The 21,239-nt window shown below is 42.2% G+C and overlaps 1 long non-coding RNA gene across 1 annotated transcript; it reads left to right on the forward strand.

Moving 5' to 3' along the window:
- Positions 1-82: 82 nt before the first annotated feature.
- Positions 83-21,239, forward strand: LOC147343380 (uncharacterized). Its single transcript, XR_015156065.1, has 2 exons — positions 83-340; positions 21,187-21,239. It is a non-coding gene; the product is annotated as an uncharacterized LOC147343380 (long non-coding RNA).

The following is a 21,239-nucleotide window of genomic DNA, read 5'->3' on the forward strand; positions in this document are numbered from 1 at the left end:
CTGGGCCCTGATTGGTCACCACCCCAGTCCTGAGCCACTCACGGTGGCCAGGGAGGATGGAACACACCGATTGGTCAGGTCCAGGTCATGTGACCATACTCTCCAGGATACGTGCAAGCTGCTCACCCTGTGTCAGGGGTAGAGATAGTGTGATGCCCCCAGAGCAGGGCTGAGAGTCCAGTCCATGTGTCCGTGTGCTCAGTGTCCTGGGACGTGCCTGCACATCCTCTCTACACACCGCTTTGTCCTCTGCAGACAAAATATTCATGACACACCTCTTCCTTTCCCAAGCGCTGTTTCACACACCCACATTCAAGGGAGCAAGACTTCCTGTTTGAAGGTAGGTTTGGAGATCCTCTCTTAACCTCTGGACTTGTTTCTTGTATTGCTACCACTGCTACTGCTAAGTCACTTCAGTCGTGTCTGACTCTGTGCGACCCCATAGACGGCAGCCCACCAGGCTCCCCCGTCCCTGGGATTCTCCAGGCAAGAACACTGGAGTGGGGTGCCATTGCCTTCTCCAGTTTCTTATATTGTTCGAATAATTTATTCAGTCTAAAAACCCCCACAAGCACCACCATATGCTTGCTGCTTTGCCTATTCAGGATTCTTAGCTGTTCTGACAGAGAAGGCAATGGCAACCCACTCCAGTACTCTTGCCTGGAAAGTCCCATGGGCAGAGGAGCCTTGTAGGCTGCAGTCCATGGGGTTGCAGAGTCGGAGAGGACTGAGCGACTTCCCTTTCACTTTTCTCTTTCATGCATTGGAGAAGGAAATGGCAACCCACTCCAGTGTTCTTGCCTGGAGAATCCCAGGGACAGGGGAGCCTGGTGGGTCTATGGGGTCGCACAGAGTCCGACATGACTGAAGCGACTTAGCAGCAGCAGCTGTTCTGAGGGCATGGCCCTGGGGCCTCCCAAAGGGAATGAATTTTGTCCAAGGAAGCACCTGAGAGGCTGAATCACTGAATCACTTTGCTGTACACCTTAAACAAACAAATTATTGCAAATCAACAATACCTCAATTTAAAGAAAAGATATTCCCTCATCAAAAATTGTTCAAAATTTTGTAAAGTTTTTCCTTCAATTGTTGGTTTTTAGTATGTGCCTAATTGGTTTGGTGGTGTTTTGTGAGGTAGGGATCCAACTTACCTTCCCACATGGATACCACATTGTCCCAATGGGACGATTCCTTTGTACTTGAATAATTGAATATTTTTTAATTTAATAATGGAAATTATTAAATTAAATTATTGAGTTAATTTAATTATTAAATATTAAATTATTTATTGTGTTAATATTATAAAGTAATTTATTATATTGATTACATTAACTGTTAACTATTAAATTGATTTATTTAAATTAATATTTAATTTATTTTAATTTAAATAATATTTCAATTATTGTGCTTGATTTATTCATATTTTCTATTTGTTCCTGGTTCAGTCTTTAGAAGATTGTACTTTTCTAAGAATTTGTCCTTTTGTTCCAGGATATCCATTTTATTGTCATGCAGTTATTTCTAATTGTCTCTTATGACCCTTTGTCTTTCTGTGTGGTCTGTTGTAACATCTCCTTTGTCATTTCAAGTTGCTTTGAGTCTTCTCCTTGTTTTTCTTGATGAGTCCGGCTAATGATTTGTCAATTTTGTTTATGTTCTCCAAGACGTATCTTATTGTTCTATTGATCTTTGCTCGTGTTTCCTTCATTTCCATTTATTTCTGCTCTGATCTTTATGATTTCTTTCCTTCTGCTCACTTTGGAGGTTTTGTGGCCATTTTCCTCTTTTTCTAGGTTCTTTAGGTGTTAGATGAGGTTGTTTATTTGATGTTCTTTTCATTTCTTGAGGTAGGCTTCTTGTATTGCTATAAACTTCCCTCTTAGCATTGATTTATTGCATCACATAGGTTTTGGGTTATCATTTATTCATTGCCATTTGTTTTTAGGTATTTTTAAATTTCCTCTTTGATTTCTTCAGTGACCTGTTTGATTTCTCCATGTGTTTGTGTTTTTTACAAATTTTCCTATAAATGATCCTTAATCATGTATCAGTGTGATCAGAAAAGATTCTTGCTGTGATTTCAGTTTCTTAAAATTTGCAAGGCTTGATTTGCGACCCAAGACGTGATCCATTTCAGAGAGTGTTTCATGTGCACTTGAGAAAAAAAAAAATGTATTCTGCTGTTTGGTGATGGAATATGCTAAAGATATCAATAAGGTCCATCTAGTCTAATGTGTGATTTAAGGCTTATGTTTCTATATTAATTTTCTTTGTGGATGATCTGTCCATTGGTATAAGTGGGGTGTTAAAGTCCCCTAGTATTATTTTCTTACTGTCGATTCCCCGTTTTTTGGTTATTTGTATTTGTCTTACGTATTTAGGTGCTCCTGTGTTGGATGTGTGTGTATTATTATTGCAATATCCTCTTTCTGGATCGATCTCTTTATCATTATGTAGTGTCCTTCCTTGTCTCTTGTAATAGTATTTATTTAAAAGTCTGTTTTATCTGAGATGAGAATTGCTACTCCAGCTTTCTTTTGATTTCCATTTGCATGGGATACCTTTTTTCCAGGCCCTCAGTTTTAGTCTGTGTGTGTCCCTAGGTCTGAGGTGCATGTATTATCGACAACATTTATATGGGGCTTGTTTTTGTTTCCATTCAGCCAGTCTGTGTTTCCGTTGGACCATTTTATCCATTTATAGGTAAGGTAATTATTGCTATGCATGATACTATTATATACTTTATTATTCTGTTTTTTTCCATGTCTATTCACTCCCTTCTATTTCCTGCCTAGAGAGCATCCTTTAATATTTGTTTTGTAAAGCTACTTTGGTGGTGCTGAATTTTTTAACTTTTGCTTATTTGTAAAGGTACTGAGTTCTTTGAATCTGAGTGAGGTCATAGCTGGTTGGAGTAGTCTTGCTGGTAAGTTTTTCCCTTTCATAACTTTAAGTATATCATGCCACACCCTTCTGGCCTGCAGCGTTTCTTCAGAAAGATCAGCTGTTAAACTTATGGGGATTCCCTTGTTCTTTGTTGCTTTTCCCTTTCTGCTTTTAATATTTTCTCTTTTTGCTAAGTTTTTCTTAGTTTGATTAGTATATGTCTTGGCACGTTTCTCCTTTGGTTTACTCTGTGTTGGACTCTCTGTGCTTCTTGGACCTGGGTGTGGTTCCTTCAACAATATAGGGAAATTTTCAGTCATTGTTTCTTCAAGGGAGAGTTTATCTTTCTCTCTTCTCCTTGAATTCCTATAATGTGAATGTTAGTATGTTTGATATTATCCACCAAATGCCTTAAACTATCCTCAATTTTTTGGCTTATTTTCTTCTTTTTGGTGCTCAGATCGGGTGATTTCCACTACTCTGTATTTCTTTGTCTTTTTTTTAAATATAAATGTATTTATTTTAAGTGGAGGCTAATTACTTTACAGTACAGTAGTGGTTCTGCCCTACATTGACATGAATCCGCCACGGGTGCACATGTGCTCCCCATCCTGAGGCCCCGCCCCCTCCCTCTGGGTCAGCCCAGTGCACCGGCACTGCTCTGTGTGTCAGCTTACTGATCTGTCCTCTGAATCATCCAATCTCTTGACTCATCTGCTGTATTTTTCATGTCAGTTATTGTATTCTTCCATTATAATCAGTTCTTTTTTATACTTATTGCCTGTTTGTGGAGTTCTCACTCTGTTCTTTCATGCTTCCCCTGATACAAGTAAATATCTTTTATTCGTTTATTTAATGGGTCCACTGGGGCTTGCTGTGTCATTGGCTTTCTCTAGTTGCATAGAGTGGGGGCTGCACTCAGTTATGGTGCGTGGGCTTCCCATCATTCTGTCTTCTCTTGTGGAGCACAGGCTCTAGGGTACATGAGTTCAACAGCTGTGACATGCAGCTTTACTTGCCCCACAGCCTGGGATCTTAGTTCCCAGACCACAGGTTGAACCCTTGTTGCCTACATTGTCTGAAAAATCTTAACAAATGAACCAGCAGGGAAGACCCAGTAAATATCTTTATGACCCTTACTTTGCAGTCATTTGATGTAGATTATTTATCTCCATCTTGTTTAGTTCTTTTTCTGAGTTTATGTCTTAGCTGTTCATTTAGCATAGATTCTTTGTCTCTTTATTTTGCCTTTTTGTTTCTATGCATTAATATTAGGTAGATGAACTATGTCTGAATAAGTGGATTTTTGTAGAGTGTCTCCTATGCGGCCCAAAGGAACAGTTCCCCCAGGTCACCAGAGACAGGAAATCCAGGGTGTCTCCTGTGTAGGCTGAGTTTGGTGTTCTGTTAGATGTGCATGCGTTGCTTTGGGCATGCTGGTGGGTCTGGCTGGCCCCCAGTGCAGCTGAATGTAAGCCCCACCTCAACAGTTGCAGGTGTAGTTCTGGCTGGAGCTGACCTGAAGTGGGAATCAACTTGAGGGGATGCAAGTCACAGCTGAGTCCACCCACCGTGAATGGTAGGAAAGGAGGCGATTGTGTGGGAATCCAGGCCCTTGAGGGCAAAGCCATTTTGGAGGAGCGTTGTGGGCATGGCTGGGCTGGATATGTCTGTTCCACAGGGAACACAGAGACATAGCAGGGCAAGCAGTGCTAGCAAGGTAAGTGAGGAATGTCAGAAAAGTCTCCTTCTAGCACTGGGACAGCTGGGTACAGGGAAGATTTTTTTAAATGTCAAGTGATTTCATCCCTGGATAAAGTTTCAAGAAATCCTTGCCCCTTTGGCATGTGTCCTAAAATTAGTATATAATTCTCTTTCCCATGTGACCTGTGGCTACACTGAGCGTCATTACTGACAACATTCAGCGTCAGTAAGTTTGGCACTAACCTATTAAGCATGGGGTCTTGGCTTACCACAGCCCCCAGCTCTCTCCCAGACGTAGCTCTGCTGGTTTCAAATCAAGATATGGGGGCTTGTCTTCCTCATTCAGGTCACCAGGGCTCAGGTGCTCAGCATGTCCTCCCAGGGAAGATACCAAGTTGGTAATGTCCCCTCCTAATTCTGGGTTACCCATCAGGAGTATGGGTCCTGACTAGACTCTATCTCTCCCTTCCAATGCATCTCCATATTGTTTTTTCTTTACAACCTTAGTTGTGGAAGAGCTACTCTGCTAATTTTCAAGTTGGCATCTGGGTTCTCCATGTGAGGAAGCTCTCAGAATAAAATAGAGTAAGTGTCTCAAAAAGTGCCGTTTCAGTTTCTGTGGAAGCTGTCTCCTTGCGTAAGTCAGTGGTTCTCCAAGTGTCATCACTGGACCAGCCGTGTTAGCATCACCTGGGAAGTGGTTAAAACTGGGGTTTCCTAAGGTCCACCCTGATCTACTGTATGAGACGCTCTGAATCATTCCTCCTAGCCATACACATGCTCAATACTAAATTAACCTGAAACACATCTCCCCCAAGGTTCTGGGCCCACCGTGCCCCTTAGCTTTAACCAGGTACTACTGTTTTGCAATTCTGAGGAAATTTAGGAATTTGGGGGGGCATGTTTCACCACTCTCTCTTGGAAGATACTAAGGAATATCTAATAAGTTGGACACGATACTTCTCTCTCGTCACCCATTGTGAGAGTTCTTAGTACATAAAGTAAAAATAAAGAACAATTTGATTGGTAAAGAAAATCCTACAGCAGGTTGGAAAGGTGCAGATGCTGCATTAAGATCAAGGTCTTGTACAAGGTTCATGGGAGTACAGGATGTACAGATAGTTTGTTACCTTCATGGAAAAGAAACAAGGGTGGAGCAGAGTAGCCACTGGGCTTCAGTGACCCCCTACTGCTTAGCTGTGCACCTTCCTGCAGGTGTGATCACCACTGAACCCTGGGAAGAGCGCTTCACACCTTGAACTGTGAGGCTCCCCAGCAGGCTGGCCTGTGACCTCCTGGGCACCATCACCTTCTGCTGCTTCCTGAACTGGCCATGTTTTCTCCCTCTGCCTTCATCTCCTCTGCCTTTATCGCCTGGTCTTTTGTGGGGGTGCCAGTACCTTGTGGTCTGTGCTGGGCCAAGGAAGACGCACCTTTGCACTTCTGAACCCTACTGGCCACCTGATGACACGTCATCCTCCCGTGATCGTTAACTCTGGCCCTGATGGGAGAGAGCTGTGTTCACCCACCACTGATGTACTCTCTTTTAGCTAAAGAAGGAATCCATTCTAATCATGCTTTTTAGGTGGCTGGATTTACCAAACAGAAATACACGAATCCCAGTTAAATTTGAATTTTAGGGAAACAATGAAAACTTTTTTTTTTTCTTTTGTTTAGTAGAAGTCCATCTCCTGCAATACTTGGGATGTACTTATACTAAAAATTATTCACTGAAAACCAAATTTAACTAGATGTCTTGTGTTTTACCTGACAGGCTTACTCCCAAGGTAAAGGGGTTCCCATTTTAGCTTCCCATCCTAGGAGTGGCACTTTGTCTTAGAAAGGAATGTATTTAGTCATCAAAATAAGGTCAGACTTACCTGCACGCCAGCCATGACTTGTGACATATTGATCACATGTTGAAATGATAATACTTTTTGTTTACTGGATTAAAATATAATTTGAAAATTAATTTCATCTGCTTCTTTATGTTTTTAAATGTGGTTACTAGAAAATTTAAGGTATTATATGGAGCTTGAGTTTGTAGTCCATAGTACACTTCACTGGACAGCTTTGGCCTAGAGCAAAAGCAATGCTGGGGGACCTAACGACCATCGGGCTGGGAGTGGGGCACCCCTCTCCCCAGAAAGAGTTAGACTCTCCCCTTTGGAGTCGTTTGTAGCTGAACTGGTCAGGGGCATATAGATTCCTTGAGTGCAGTTTGTCTTTACAAAGATTTTATTGTTTGAATTTTTCAGTTCTGACCAAATCTTGGTGGTTTTTGATTGACGAGAGACCAAACAGGCCTGGAGTGCATTTCCTGTTAAGTATATTTATAGCAGGGTGCTTCCCAGGTGACTCTGGTGGTATAGAACCCATCTGCCAATTTAGGACGCACAGAAGACTAGGGATAAAAGTTTGATCCCGGGCGCGCCAGGCGGCGGAGCGACGGGTCTGGTCTGTCCCGCGTGGGGTGGCGGCATGGAGGGGGACGCCGGCCCCGGGGACACGCGGCGGGCGCTGGGCCACCTAGTGGAGGCGGTACTGGCCAGCCGCGGCGAGGCCAACGCCGTGTTCGAAAAAAGAAAAAAAAAAAAAAAAGTTTGATCCCTAGGTCAGGAAGATCGCCTGGAGGAGGGCAAGACAACCCACTCCAGTATTGTTGCATGGAGAATCCCATGGACAGAGAATCCTGGTGGGCTACAGTCCATAGGGATGCACTGAGTCGGACATGCCTGAAATGACTGAGCACACATGTGTATTTGCAGTTGAATTATGACAGCAGATTGTGACACATGGGAAGAAGCAAGATGGGTGTGGAAAGGGGGTGATTTGGGAAAGGGTCTGGTTTCTGGAAGCTGTACCGTGTTGTCCTTTTTACTCCTCTTTTTCTTCTTTTGGTTTTATGATTGCATACTGGTGGTGGCAAGACAACACTGACTGCATTTGCTAGAAGCAGATGTCCCCATTAATTTAGATTTTAGAGACTGAAAATTAAGGAGGATGCATTATGCAATATGAAAGAAGGAAATGAAAATTTCTTTGGCAACATTCAAACTCTGAATATCTCCTGAGTTGGGTTCGTGGAGGTGGAATTCTTTTTATATAAGTCTTATATAAGATATAAGACAATATCTTAGGATCATAGTTTAGTTGTAGGACTACAATTCTCCTTGATCATTCACTGCTTTCCTCTCCCTACCCCCTAACCTTCTGAAATTCTTGGAAAGTCAAGAAACAGTAGTGAGAGCAAAGCAAATAAAAATTCAAGAGCTTTCAGAGGCCAAGGGCTTGGTCTCTGGTCAAATAACCTGACCTTTACTCAGTTCCATTTACAATCTCTCTTCTGGGAAGGCTTGGACGGTAAAAGAATCTGTCTGCAATGCAGGAGACGTGGGTTCGATCCCTGGGTTGGGAAGATCCCCTACTCCAGTATTCTTGCCTGGAAAATCCCCATGGATAGAGGAGCATGGAAGGCCACAGTTCATGAGGTCGCAAAGAGTCAGACATGACTGAGCAACTAAGCATAGCACATGCCAAGCACAGCAACTCGGAGAACCTACTCTTGCTGCAGGATCCACCTTCTGTCCACTTCCACTTTTCCCTCCAGGTCTCACTACCTGCTGATCATGTTGCCACAGTGTCCCTCATAGGTGTCTTGTCACCAGTTTGAGGATATGACCTCCAAGATGTCAGGCCAGTGGGAAGTTGATGCCACATACCTTAGCAGCTGGCAGTCTGGCACATCTGGTGATAATTTCATTCAGCTCAGCCCTCCCCCACCCTAGGTCTTCTTGTTGGCATTGTTGTTAATTTGAGGATTTTTATAGGACACGTGTGACACATGGCTCTTCAGTAAGAGGAGCTGATAGCCTTGGCTGGCAGAATGAGGCATGGCGCTGTGTGCCAAGTTCCATTTTCTGAGAAGGAGAACACCTCAGTTTTCATGAGGCCTTGAGCTCTCAGACCCAAAGGAGAGAAACCAAGGGTGTAGAAGGTTGACAGGCACTGACTGGAAATCTGTGTGAGAAGGTGTTACTGCTGGCTGTGTCCTGTGTCTCATGCTCAGCGCAGAAAAACTGATGCTTTTGAACTGTGGTGTTGGAGAAGACTCTTGAGTGTCCCTTGGACTACAAGATCCAACCAGTCCATCCTAAAGGAAATCAGTCCTGGGTGTTCGTTGGAAGGACTGATGTTGAAGCTGAAACTCCAACATTTTGGCCACCTGATGCAAAGAGCTGACTCATTTGAAAAGACCCTGATGTTGGGAAAGATTGAAGGCTGGAGGAAAAGGGGACCACAGAGGGTGAGATGGTTAGATGGCATCACTGACTCAATGGACATGCTTTGGGTAAACTGCATGAGTTGGTGATGGACAGGGAGGCCTGGTGTGCTGTGATTCATGGGGTCACAGAGTCAGATTCGACTGAGCGACTGAACTGACTGACTGACCACCACCATCATCGTGCACAGTCACTGGCCCTTGTTCAAGTCCAACAGGTCCAACTCCCCTTATCCCCTGGCAGCCTTATTCTACTTTGTGTTTGCAGTGGACTTATCTGGACATCTCACAGTGGAATCATAGATTATTTGTCCATTACTGTTTAGCTTGTTTCACTTGGCATATGACTTCAAACTTTACTCAATTTGCAACACATGTCAGAATTTCCTTAGTTGTTAAAAATAAATAGCACACAGGCTCACCATCATGTACAGTCAGGGAATTACAAATGAAAATCGTGATATATCACACCACACCTCTTAGGACTGCTAAACTCCAAATATAAGATAATACTAATTGCTGGAGGGTGAGGAACAACAGCAATTCCTCATTGCTGGTGGAATGCATGTACAGCCCCCATGAGAGACAGTCTGGTAGTTTTCCCCAAAGCTCAACAGGTTTCACCTTGGGATCCAACAATCATGCTTTCAGTATTTATGCAGTTGCTCTGAAATTCTACATCCAAATGCAAACGAGGATGCAGTTTTGCACAGCAGTTCTATTCACAATGGCTACAAACTTGAAGAAATCAGGATATCTTTCAGTAGATGAATGTGCAAGCAAATTGGTGTACACAGATATCAAGGGGACCAGAACACACCACCCCAAATTATGTCTGACATGAGTTAGTTTAGTTTAATTTAAAATAATAATAATAAAAACCTGAGTAGAGGTTGCCCCCTATTTTGTTTTAAATGTGTTCATTTCTTTATGGCCATGCTGTGTCTTCGTTGCTTTGAGAGGCCTTTCTCTAGCTGTGGAGAGCTGGTTCTGCTCTTGTTGCAGAGCGTGGGCTCTAGGTGTGCAGGCTTCAGTAGTTGTGGCGCCTGCATGTAGTAGTTGTGGCTCCCCAGCTCTAGAGCGCTGGCTCGGTAGTTGTGGTGCATGAGCTCAGCTGCTCTGAGGCATGTGGGATACTCCTGGATCCGGGATAGAACCTGTGTCCACCGCATTAGCAGGCAGATTTTTAGCAGCTAGCTCACCAGAGAAGACTGAGGTTACCCTTTTGTGAGGTACATTTACATTTATGAGAGAAATCTCCATTTGTAAGGGTGTCCCCCTTTGAACCTAGGAGAGGAATACTTACATCTCAAGGAAGGAACACTTATCAGTGAGGAAGTCAGGACTTAAATCTGCAAACAATCATCTGTTTATTTACTGTGCTTTGCATGATAACCTGCCATAAATGGCCTCTGCCTTCCCCTCAAGGTCTTTCTTCTGTTTGGGGTTGAAGAGCTATTTATGGTGAAGTCTTTGGTCATTTCAGGGAGGACTCAGTTTTCCTTGGCATCTCCTCTCTATGCAAAAGGTATACATGTTCATTAAACTTCTTTCTCCTGATAATTTGTGTTTAATGATGGAGAAGGAGGGCTCAACCAAGAACCTGGAAGGGGAGAGGGAAATTTATTTTCCTCCTATATACATGCAAAGGAATAACACTCAACAGTGGAAAGGAATGAAACATCAACTTTGAAAGGGATAAATCTTAGATGCACATGGCTAAGTGAAAGAATCCAGTTGAAAAGGCTGCACCCAGTATGACGCCATTGTGACATTCTTGGAAAGGTAAAGCTACATAGATGATAAGCAGATCACGGAGTGAGGAATTGGAAGTGATCATTTAGGATGGATACCTGTCAATATGCATTTGTCTAAGCCTGTCATTTTATATAGTGCAAAGGGTCAATCAGAATCTATTCAAATGTACTTATGCATTGTATAAGTAAGTCATAGGATGGAATACCAAACACAACAGGATCTCAACATCACTCACTATTCTATCACTATTCAGTTCAGTTCAATTCAGTCGCTCAGTCATGTCTGACTCTTTGTGACCCCATGAATTGTTGGTGGGAATGTAAATTGACATAGCCACTTTGGGGGGCAGTATGTAGGTTCCTTAAAAAACTGAAAAGAGAACTACCATACCACCCAGCAATCCCACTGGGTTTGCTGAGACTACCATAATTCAAAAAGATATATGCACGCTCATGTTCATTGCAGCCCTATTTACAATAACTAGGACATGAAATCTGGAGAAGGAAATGGCAGCCCACTCCAGTACTCTTGCCTGGAAAATCCCATGGATGGAGGAGCCTGGTAGATTACAGTCCATGGGGACAGGAAGAGCCAGACAGGACTGAGTGAGTTCACTTTCAATTTCACTTTCATGCATTGGAGAAGGAAATGGGAACCCACTCCAGTATTCTTGCCTGGAGAATCCCAGGGACGGGGGAACCTGGTGGGCTGCCGTCTACGGGGTTGCACAGAATCAGACATGACTGAAGTGACTTAGCAGCAGCAGGACATGGAATCAACCTAAATGTCCATCAACTGCAAAATGGGTAAGGAAGAGTGCTACATATATACAGTGTAATATTATGTAGGCATTAAAGGATGAAAGTGGGTCCTCTGAACACATGTGGATGGACGGTCAGTCATAAAGTGAAATGAGACAGAAAAACAAAAACATATATTGTATCTTCATATATATATATGTATATTTGTATATATGAATTTATACATTTATCTGTCTATCTATAGGCTTCCATAGTAGCTCAGCTGGTAAAGAATCTTCCTGTAATGCCAGAGACCCCGGTTCAATCCCTGGGTTGGCAATATCCCCTAAGAAAGGATAAGCTACCCGTTCCACTATTGTTGGGCTTCCCTTGTGGCTCAGAGAGTAAAGAATCTGCCTACAATGTGGGAAACCTGAGTTTGATCCCTGGTTTGGGAAGACACCCTGGAAAAGGGCATGGCAACCCACTCTAGTATACTTGTGTGGAGAATCCCCTTTGGCAGAGGAGCCTTGCAGGCAACAGAATGAACAGGATTGAGCAGCTAAGCACAGCGTATATGGAAAATGGTGCTGAGGCCCTTATCGCCAGAGCCCACATAGAGGCACAGACACAGAGAAGGACCTTGACGACGCAGCAGGGGAGGGGGAAGGGGCAAACTGAGAGGCCAGCAGGGACGTGCATGCCCTGTTAGGATGTACGTTTCCTGTTGTTGCTTTTGTTTGTTTTTAAATTTCCTTTATTTATTTCTAATAATCCTCAGGTCTTTAACCAGACAGCTAGTGGAGAGCAGCTGTCTAATATACGGAGCTCAGCTTGGTGCTCTCCATTGACCTAAAGAAGAGGAATGAGGGGGTGGGTGGGAAGCTCAAAGGGGAGCAGATATATATGCACATATAAATGATTTACTTCATTGTACAGCAGAGAATAATGTAAAATTGTAAAATGACTATGACACAATTTAAAAAAGAGAGAGAAAACAAATAGGTGGTCCTGGTGCTACGACTCTGCACTCCCAAAGCAGGGAGCCCAGATTTGATTCATAGTCAGGGAACTGTATCCCACAAACTGCAACTGAGACCCAGCGTAGCCAAATTTTTTAAAAAATGAAAAATTACGAATGCCACAGACAGCATAAAAAATAAAATAGTATCCATATATTTCTGATAAATGTTATAAAAAATGGGGACATTTCCTTTTCAGGAAAAGCCCTGATGGTTATTAGAAATAAATTAAGGAAATTTAGAAACAAACAAAAAGCAACAACAGAAAACCTATTATGCCAAGCAAAAGAAGTCTGACACAAATGCAAACACAAGATCCGGTTTTTATGAAATCCTAGAAAATAGATCTAATCTCTCGAAACCAGCAAATCATTGGCTGCCTGGTGTTGATCAAAATGGTTGGGAAAAGGACAAGAGAAGATTTGTGGTGATGGAAACATTCTGTATCTTGCTTGTGGTAGCTGTACATGGGTGTATTTATCTGTCAGAAAATATAAAACTATACCCTTAAATTTTACTGCATGTGGATTATACTAAGGTCATGAAACGATACTTAACATGGTTTGTCACTAGAGAAATGCAAGTTAAAACCACAATGAGAAACTATCTCACATCTAAGATAGCTTCAATGTAAAGATCAGAAACAACAGAATATGACAAGAGTGCACAGGATTAACAAGTGGTGGGAGAACGTGGAGACACTGGAACCCTGTATCTTGCTGGGGAGAATGGAAGATGATGTGGCCACTGTGGAAAAAAGTTCACACATTCCTCAAAAAGTTAAAATTGACCTATGAGCTGGCAAAACTGTTAGGGGAAGCACACGAATTGAAACTGCCCACCCTGGCCAGGCACCATAGTAACCATTTGCATGAGTTGTTTTATGACAGGAGATCCTGATAAGGAATATGAAACTAATAAGCCACCACCAACAGGAAGAGTTCGGGAAAGGTTAAAAGGAGACACCGTGTGTCCATCCACTTCCCAGAATCCCTCTCGCTAGCATCCATCTTGGCTGAGCGATGCGTGCACCACCAGGAAAGACTCTGAATTAGAATGATTGGCCAAAGACCACCCGGAAACTAATCCCATCACCATAAACCCCAAGACTGCGAGCCATGCGGCAGAGCAGTTCTCCTGGGTTCCCTAACCCTACTGTGCTCCACCCGTGTGCCCTTTCCCAATAAAATCTCTTGCTTTGTCAGCACATGTGTCTCCTTGGACAATTCATTTCTGAGTGTTAGACAAGAGCCCAGTTTCGGGCCCTGGAAGGGGTCCTCCTTCCTGAAACAAAACTACTCTAGGTCTAAACCCAAAAGAATTGCCAGTAGGGACTCCAACAGATACTTGTACACGAATATTCATACCAGCACCATTCACAACAGACAAAAGGGAGATGCAACCCAAACGTTCATCCATGGGCAATGGATAAGCAAAATGCATTACAAACACAGTTACGCCTCAAACCACACAGATTTGAACTGCACAGGTCCACTTACACCTGTATTTTTTTCAATAAATATATACTATGGCATGTCCCATGGTTTTTGAATCCACAGACATTAAACCGAGGTTATAGAGGGCTCACTGTAAAGTGTACACAGATTTTTGACTACATGGAGGATCTTAATACTTTTTTGCTTTCAGAGAACTAATTTTGTAAAGGGAATGGTGCTCAGAGATATAACTTGATACTTTCATCTCCACCTGCCTACCTCCCATCTTCATTCTGAAGTCTAAGATCTGCCTCAGTATCAGCAGGGCCACAGCCATGACTTTCCGCCTCTACTCTGTTCCTGCAGGTGCCCCCCCCACCCCTCCCCCCATAGTAATCACTGCTTATTGTTTCTCAGGCCCAAACAACGATTCCATTCTTGGGTCCTTCCTTCCACCAGTTCCAGACATGAATTGAAGAAAATAAAGTTGATTCTGTCTTTGAGATATATCTAGTTCTGCCCATACATGAGTACTTGCTTTATTACACTACTAGTACCAGTGACTTCCCTGATAGCTCAGATGGTAAAGAATCTGCATGCCATGTAGGAGACCCCAGTTCGATTCCTGGCTTGGGAAGATCCACTAGAGAAGGGATAGGCTACCCACTCCAGTATTCTGGCCTAGAGAATTCCATGGAGTGTATAGTCCAGGTGGCTGAAAAGAGTCAGACACGACTAAGTGACTTTCATTCATTCACTCACTGACTCAGTACCAGTGAGCAGGCAAGTAGATTTAAAGTAAATGCTGCTTAATTAACTGCCCATCTAGATGGAATAAAATCGATCCAACAGAAGTCAGTTCCAAGTGAATAGTGAACCTAAGTGGAAAGGACAGAAAAACCGGTAGATGACATAGGGGAATATCTTCATGACCTCAGGTAGCCAAAAGTCCAAGGGCAGGAATTTGTGTCTGCTGCGTTCATGCCGCATCTCCAGTACAGATGCCCAGTGTTTCCAGAGGGAACATAAAGGAAACTTCAACAGCATCTGGAGGAAACTACACACCTGCAAGCACTTGAGTCATTGTGAAGACACACAGTGTTCTTAATGATCAGATTGAATGTCATATAAATGTCACTTCTCGTTAGTCTAACATCTAATGCAATCCTAATTAACAGCCATTCAGACTGATTTTCAGGATAAACTGATTCTAAGTTTCACATGAAAAATGAGCAAGAATACCTAGGAAAGCCTGAGGGAAAAAAGCCAGGTCCAGTGATGAGGTGTGATAAGGCCTACCAGGAGATAAGACAGATTTTAAAGCCAGGATTATTATCATTTTTTTTTTTTTAAGAATCCAGGCCACTACTGTTACAAGTTTCGTTATTGGCTCAGATACCACTACATAAAACACTATTCCGAAGACTCTTGACTTGTTAGGTGCCTCCCGATTCAGAGATCGGGAGGGCCCTGGGAGGCGCAAACGGAGGTGGCGGCGATCGCCTTAAATCAGAAAGTGGTGGATAAGTTTTTAAAGGTTTGCACAGAGGGGCAGGGGGCTCGCCAGGGCGCCCAGCTGCAGTGCCCTGTAAGCCCCCTCCTTTCTCAGGAGGTAGAGCACAGTCTCCCTCCTTTTCTTCATCAATGGCAGAAAAATATGATCTGCGCAGAAAGTGGAGAGCCACCACCATCCACCGCCATAGCCTCCCCCACAGGCTATCTAACAGCCTCATGACGGGGGTCCAGGACATTTCTAATCACATTCCACAGAGCAAAAGCATCTACAGGAACCCTTTTTGGCTCATGTTTCTCTTTCCCTGTTCCGGAGATCTTTTAACTGTTTGGTGACTGAATCTTACGGATGGTCTGATTGGGGATGTTTCTCTTAAGCTCTTAGGAGCATTTTTAGCTAAAAAAGACCAATCTTTATTAGAATGGTATCGGGCTGCTGCCTCTTTTAAATCTTTTTCATCTTGAGGTGAAGTATATTAATTATAAACAATTAACGTATTGTTTTTATTAATAATTTATAATTATGCATTGTCATAAATATATGTATTTATATAATTGTAAATTTTAATTAATTAAAGTAATATACTGTAAATATAAGTATTTACAATAAATTTTTGTAATATTATTTATGTAATATAAATAATTATAATGTAATTTGTAGCTAATATTAAATATTAATCATATATAATGTATATGTATATACATAAGTATAATTAATATATACAATATATAATATAATAATGTAATAATAGCATTATGTAATAAATGCAATACATTTATATATTATTAGATTCATAAACATTTATTAATATTAAAATTATATTATTTAATTACAAAATAATAATAATACATTTTAATAAATTAATGTAAGTTATTTATATATTTTATTACTAAATCACGTTGGCAATTAATGTAGTGGATTAACCAGATTCATGAGCAGGATCTAAAGCGTCTCTAATCATATTTCATAGAGAAAAGGTGTCAGTGGGGACCTTTTCTGGGCCATGTAAAGTGTAATAAGTTTTTAGGGGCTTCCCTACTTTTTCCCAGATATCTAGGTTAACAGTGCCCTCTTCTGGAAACCAAGGACATTGCTCTTGTACAAATGTAAAAACGATTGAACATTAGCTTTCTTAAACTTAATTCCTCTTTTGTTTAACAGTTGTAAGATTACTCCTATAAAGAGTTGTCATTCTTTTGACTCACTGTTACCCGTGTCAGAAAATTATCTTTTTTACCTCTTCGTCGAAAAGATTTTTACTTCACACTGTTTTTTACTTTACCTATTTTATGCAGGGGGGTCTGCGGCATCCTGAGTGGGGTCCTAGCTGTCCAAAAAACTGTACAATGGGGGAGACTTACCTTCGGGACCCTGTTTCGGGTGCCACTTAGCGGGGTCCAGCCCCAGTTGGATCCAGGGATTCCCTCAGGAGAATGGTGTCGGCAAATAGAGAAAGTAAAGGAGATAGATAAAAGGGGGAAACAATAGGCTTAATCTTCCTTGGTTTACACAGAAAGCCAATAAAGTTCCTGACACAGAACTTGTTCTGTTCACGGAGTCCGCAGGCGCCCTCTCAGATGGGGTTAGGACGCAGGATGCCCTCTCCCTGGTGAAGACGCAGGGCACCTTCCCGATAGGGTCTTAGAAGCCCAGGCAAAAAGTGAACAGAGAGCCCCTGTGTTTTAAGTAGTCATCCTAAAAAAAGAACAGAGAGGAAAAAAGCATGAAAAGGAAAAAAAAAAAAAAAAAAAGTGACACAGGGAGACCAAGCTCTGATGAAGCCGGGTCTGTAGCTTTATTTTCAAAAGGAGCTTTTATACCCTAAGTTGCATATTTCCAGAAGTGAAAGATACAGAGTTATATAGAGTCAGCTCAACATTACATCAGTTTCACCCTTATCAAAAGCAGGACATTTTTTGCATAGCTTTTTATAAACAAGGGTCTTATGTTGTGCACACCATCTTCTGGCCCTGTGGCCTGTTAACATTTTGTAACTCTTTTTTGATAAAGGTTGGTCGCCCAGAAAACCTGTTTTCCCTTTATCTTTTTAGTCTACAGTCCCCCTCAAGAAACAGAGATACATTCTTATGGAACAAAGGCACAGTGGGTTACAACAAAGAAAGAACTTACTAACTCAAGGGTTTTATGTTGCTAATGCCAAGGCTACTGCTTGTTTTTCTTGCATACCAAGTATTTTTGTTAATGTACTCCCAGGCGCACATTGGGTAAAGGACAAGGAAACTCGGCAGCAAACATTGGCTCAACAATGCAGTATTATTTTAATAAAGCTTTTTTATCGCTCGAAGGTTATGCTTGGGGTGTTGTGAACAATCATGTGCATTAGTTGTAAGAATGTGGATAAACCTGCCAAACAAGCTAAAATAGTAACAGAGGGGTTACAGTAAAAATGTTCCTTTCAAGCCCAGGAGACTTAGTAACTATAGCCCTAAGTTGATTTGTTTCAGAAAAAGGTGGTCAGGGATAGCCCCCTGTAAATGTCAAAAAAGTTGGTGAAAAGCATAATATAATAAACAGTAGACAGACAGATTTTAGTTTTGGGGTAGATGCTGGAGCAGATCCAGGGAATCCCTTGAGTCCTGTTTCGCCTTTGTCTGTCAGATCCTCTCCACATGACGTTTGTCATGGTTGGGATCTCTCGTGGTGGCTCCCGACATGTATCAGAAGCTTTCTCTATCTCCTTTATACTTTAATAAAACTTTATTACATAAAAAGCTCTGAGCAATCAAGCCTCATCACTGGCACTGGATCGAATTCCTTTCCTCCAGAGGCCAAGTATCCTGGCATCTGTCACAGCTCATCGCAGCAACATTTCAATACTGAAGAGATCCTCCAAGAACTAAGAGTCTTTTAATAGTACAAAGCCATAGATTACAAAATGAAAATACATATGACCCCCCCCTAATTTGTGCAGCTTCACAGGTGCCACTATGTGGGTCAGGAAGATCCCCTGGAGGAGGGCATGGCAATCCACTCCATTGTTCTTGCCTGGAGAATACCATGGACAGAGGAGCCTGGCAGGCTACAGCACATAGGGTCGCACAGAGTGGGACACGAATGAAGTGACTTTACACTCATGCACCTTAATTTGTCAAGAAATAGCTGGAGTAACAGCAAATTTAGCCTTGGAGTACAGAATGAAGCAGGGCATAGACTAATAGAGTTTTGCCAGGAGAACACGCTGGTCATAGCAAACACCCTCTTCCAACAACACAAGAGAAGACTCTACACATGGACATCACCAGATGGTCAACACCGCAATCAGACAGATTATACTCCTTGCAGCCAAAGATAGAGAAGCTCCATACAGTCAGCAAAAACAAGACCGGAAGCTGACTGTGGCTCAGATCATGAACTCTTTATTGCTAAATTCAGACTTCTATTGAAGAAAGTCGGGAAAACCACTAGACAATTCAGGTATGACCTAAATCAAATCCCTTACAATTATGTAGTGGAAGTGATAAAAGAGATTCAAGGGAATAAATCTGATAGAATGCCTGAAGAATTATGGGTGGAAGTTGGTGACATTGTACAGGAAACAGTAATCAAGACCATCCCCCCAAAAAAAGAAATGCAAAAAAGGCAAAATGGTTTTCTGAGGAGGCCACACAAATAGCTGTGAAAAAAAGAGAAGCAAAAGGCAAAGGAGAAAAGGAAAGATATACCCATTTGAATGCAGAGTTCCAAAGAATAGCAAGGAGAGATAAGAAAGCCTTCCTCAGTGATCAATCCAAAGAAATAGAGGAAAGCAATAGAATGGGAAAGACTAGAGATCTCTCCAAGAAAATTAGAGACACCAAGGGAACTTTTCCTGCAAAGATAGCACAATAAAGGACAGACATGGTATGGACCTAACAAAAGCAGAAGATATTAAGAAGAGGTGGCAAGAATACACAGACGAACTGTACAAAAAATATCTTCACAACCAAGATATTCACGATGGTGTGATCACTCACCTAGAGCCAGACATCCTGGAATGTGAAGTCAAGTGGGCCTTAGGAAGCATCACTATGAACAAAGCTAGTGGAGGTGATGGAATTCCAGTTGAGCTATTTCAAATCCTGAAAGATGATGCTGTGAAAGTGCTGAACCCAATATGCCAGCAAATTTGGAAAACTCAGCAGTGGCCACCGGACTGGAAAAGGTCCGTTTTCATTCCAATCCCAAAGAAAGGCAATGCCAAAGAATGCTCAAACTACTGCACAATTGCATTCATCTCACACGGTAGCAAAGTAATGCTCAAAATTCTCCAAGGCAGGTTTCAGTAGTATGTGAACTATGAACTTCCAGATGTTCAAGCTGGATTTAGAAAAGGCAGAGGAATCAGAGATCAAATTTCCAACATACGTTGGGTCATTGAAAAAGCAAGAGACTTACAGAAAAGCACATACTTCTGCTTAATTGACTACGCCAGAGCCTTTGACTGTGTGTATCACAAAAAAACTGTGGAAAATTCATCAAGAGATGGGAATACCAGACCACCTGACCTGCCTCCTAAGAAATTTGTATGCAGGTCAAAAAGCAACAGTTAGAACTGGATATGGAACAACAGACTGGTTCAAAATCAGGAAAGGAGTAAGTCAAGGCTGTATATTATCGTCCTCCTTATTTAACTTATATCCAGAGTACATCATGAGAAATGCTGGACTGGATGAAGAAAAAGCTAGAATCAAGATTATCAGGAGAAATATCAATAACCTCAGATATGCAGATAACACCAACCTTATGGCAGAAAGCCACGAGGACCTTGATGAAGAGCCTCTTGATGAAGGTGAAAAAGAGTGAAAAAGATGGCTTGAAACTGAACATAAAAAAAAAAAAAAAACTAAGATCATCATTTTGCCATCAAAGGTCCACCTACTTAAAGAAACGGATTTTCCAGTAGTCATGTACGGATGTGAGAGTTGGACCGTGAAGAAGGCTGAGCATCAAAGAATTGATGCTTTTCAACTGAGGTGTTGGAAAAGACTCTTGAGAGTCCCCTGGACTGTATGGCAATCAAACCAATGAATCCTAAAGGAAATCAGTCCTGAATATTCATTGGAAGGACTGATGCTGAAGCTGAAGATTCAATACTTGGGCACCTGATGCGAAGAACACACTCCTTGGAAAAGATCCTGATGCTGGGAAAGAGCGAAGGCAGGAGGACAAGGTGCGACAGAGGACGAGATGGTTGGATGGCATCACTGACTCGATGGACATGAGTTTGAGCAACTTCTGGGAAGTAGTGAAGGACAGGGAAGCCTGGCTTGCTGCAGTCCATGGGGTCACAAAGGGTCAGACACGACTGAGCAACTGAACAACAGCAATTATTTCAAAGAATTCAAGTGATGTTGCATGTAAAGACAAATATGTGAAAGCCTATCTCCACTGGCTTTTTTTCCAAAATGAATTTTCTCACCTTTTGCTTTATAAGTTGAATTCATTTTACCCCCTTAATCCAGACTCAAGATTCTGTTTGTATACTGGGAAATTCCTCCACCAACATGTGTGTAAGCCGATCCCCTTTAAAGTCTGCTTGTTTCTGAGTGTAAATCTGCTTGCTCCCCAAGCCCCTGCGACGAGTAATATCTGGTGACAGTAAGGTCCACCAGGTGCTCTGCCAAAGAGAAGCATTGGGAGTGACCTTTGACAAGTGAAGTCCCTGCCTCCCTCTGCACCTGCCCATCTACTCTGGTGATGCTTAAGAGCCCACCAGAGGTGGCCATGGGAGGGGACCTCCTCGGGAACCAAGACATAGGCCGCTCACTTCGCGGCTCCCTGGTGTTTTAAAAGAAAGACCATACTTGCTCTTGAAGTTTATGAGTTTTTGTTTTTCCTGTTTTAGGCGATGCAGAGACTAAAAATGAAGAGCACAATAAATGCTTATCAGATACCTTG

Source organism: Bos grunniens, chromosome 27, assembly GCF_055505025.1.
Source record: "Bos grunniens cultivar Pamir isolate PY7600 chromosome 27, Bosgru_T2T1.0, whole genome shotgun sequence".
In the NCBI taxonomy this organism is placed as follows: domain Eukaryota; kingdom Metazoa; phylum Chordata; class Mammalia; order Artiodactyla; family Bovidae; genus Bos; species Bos grunniens.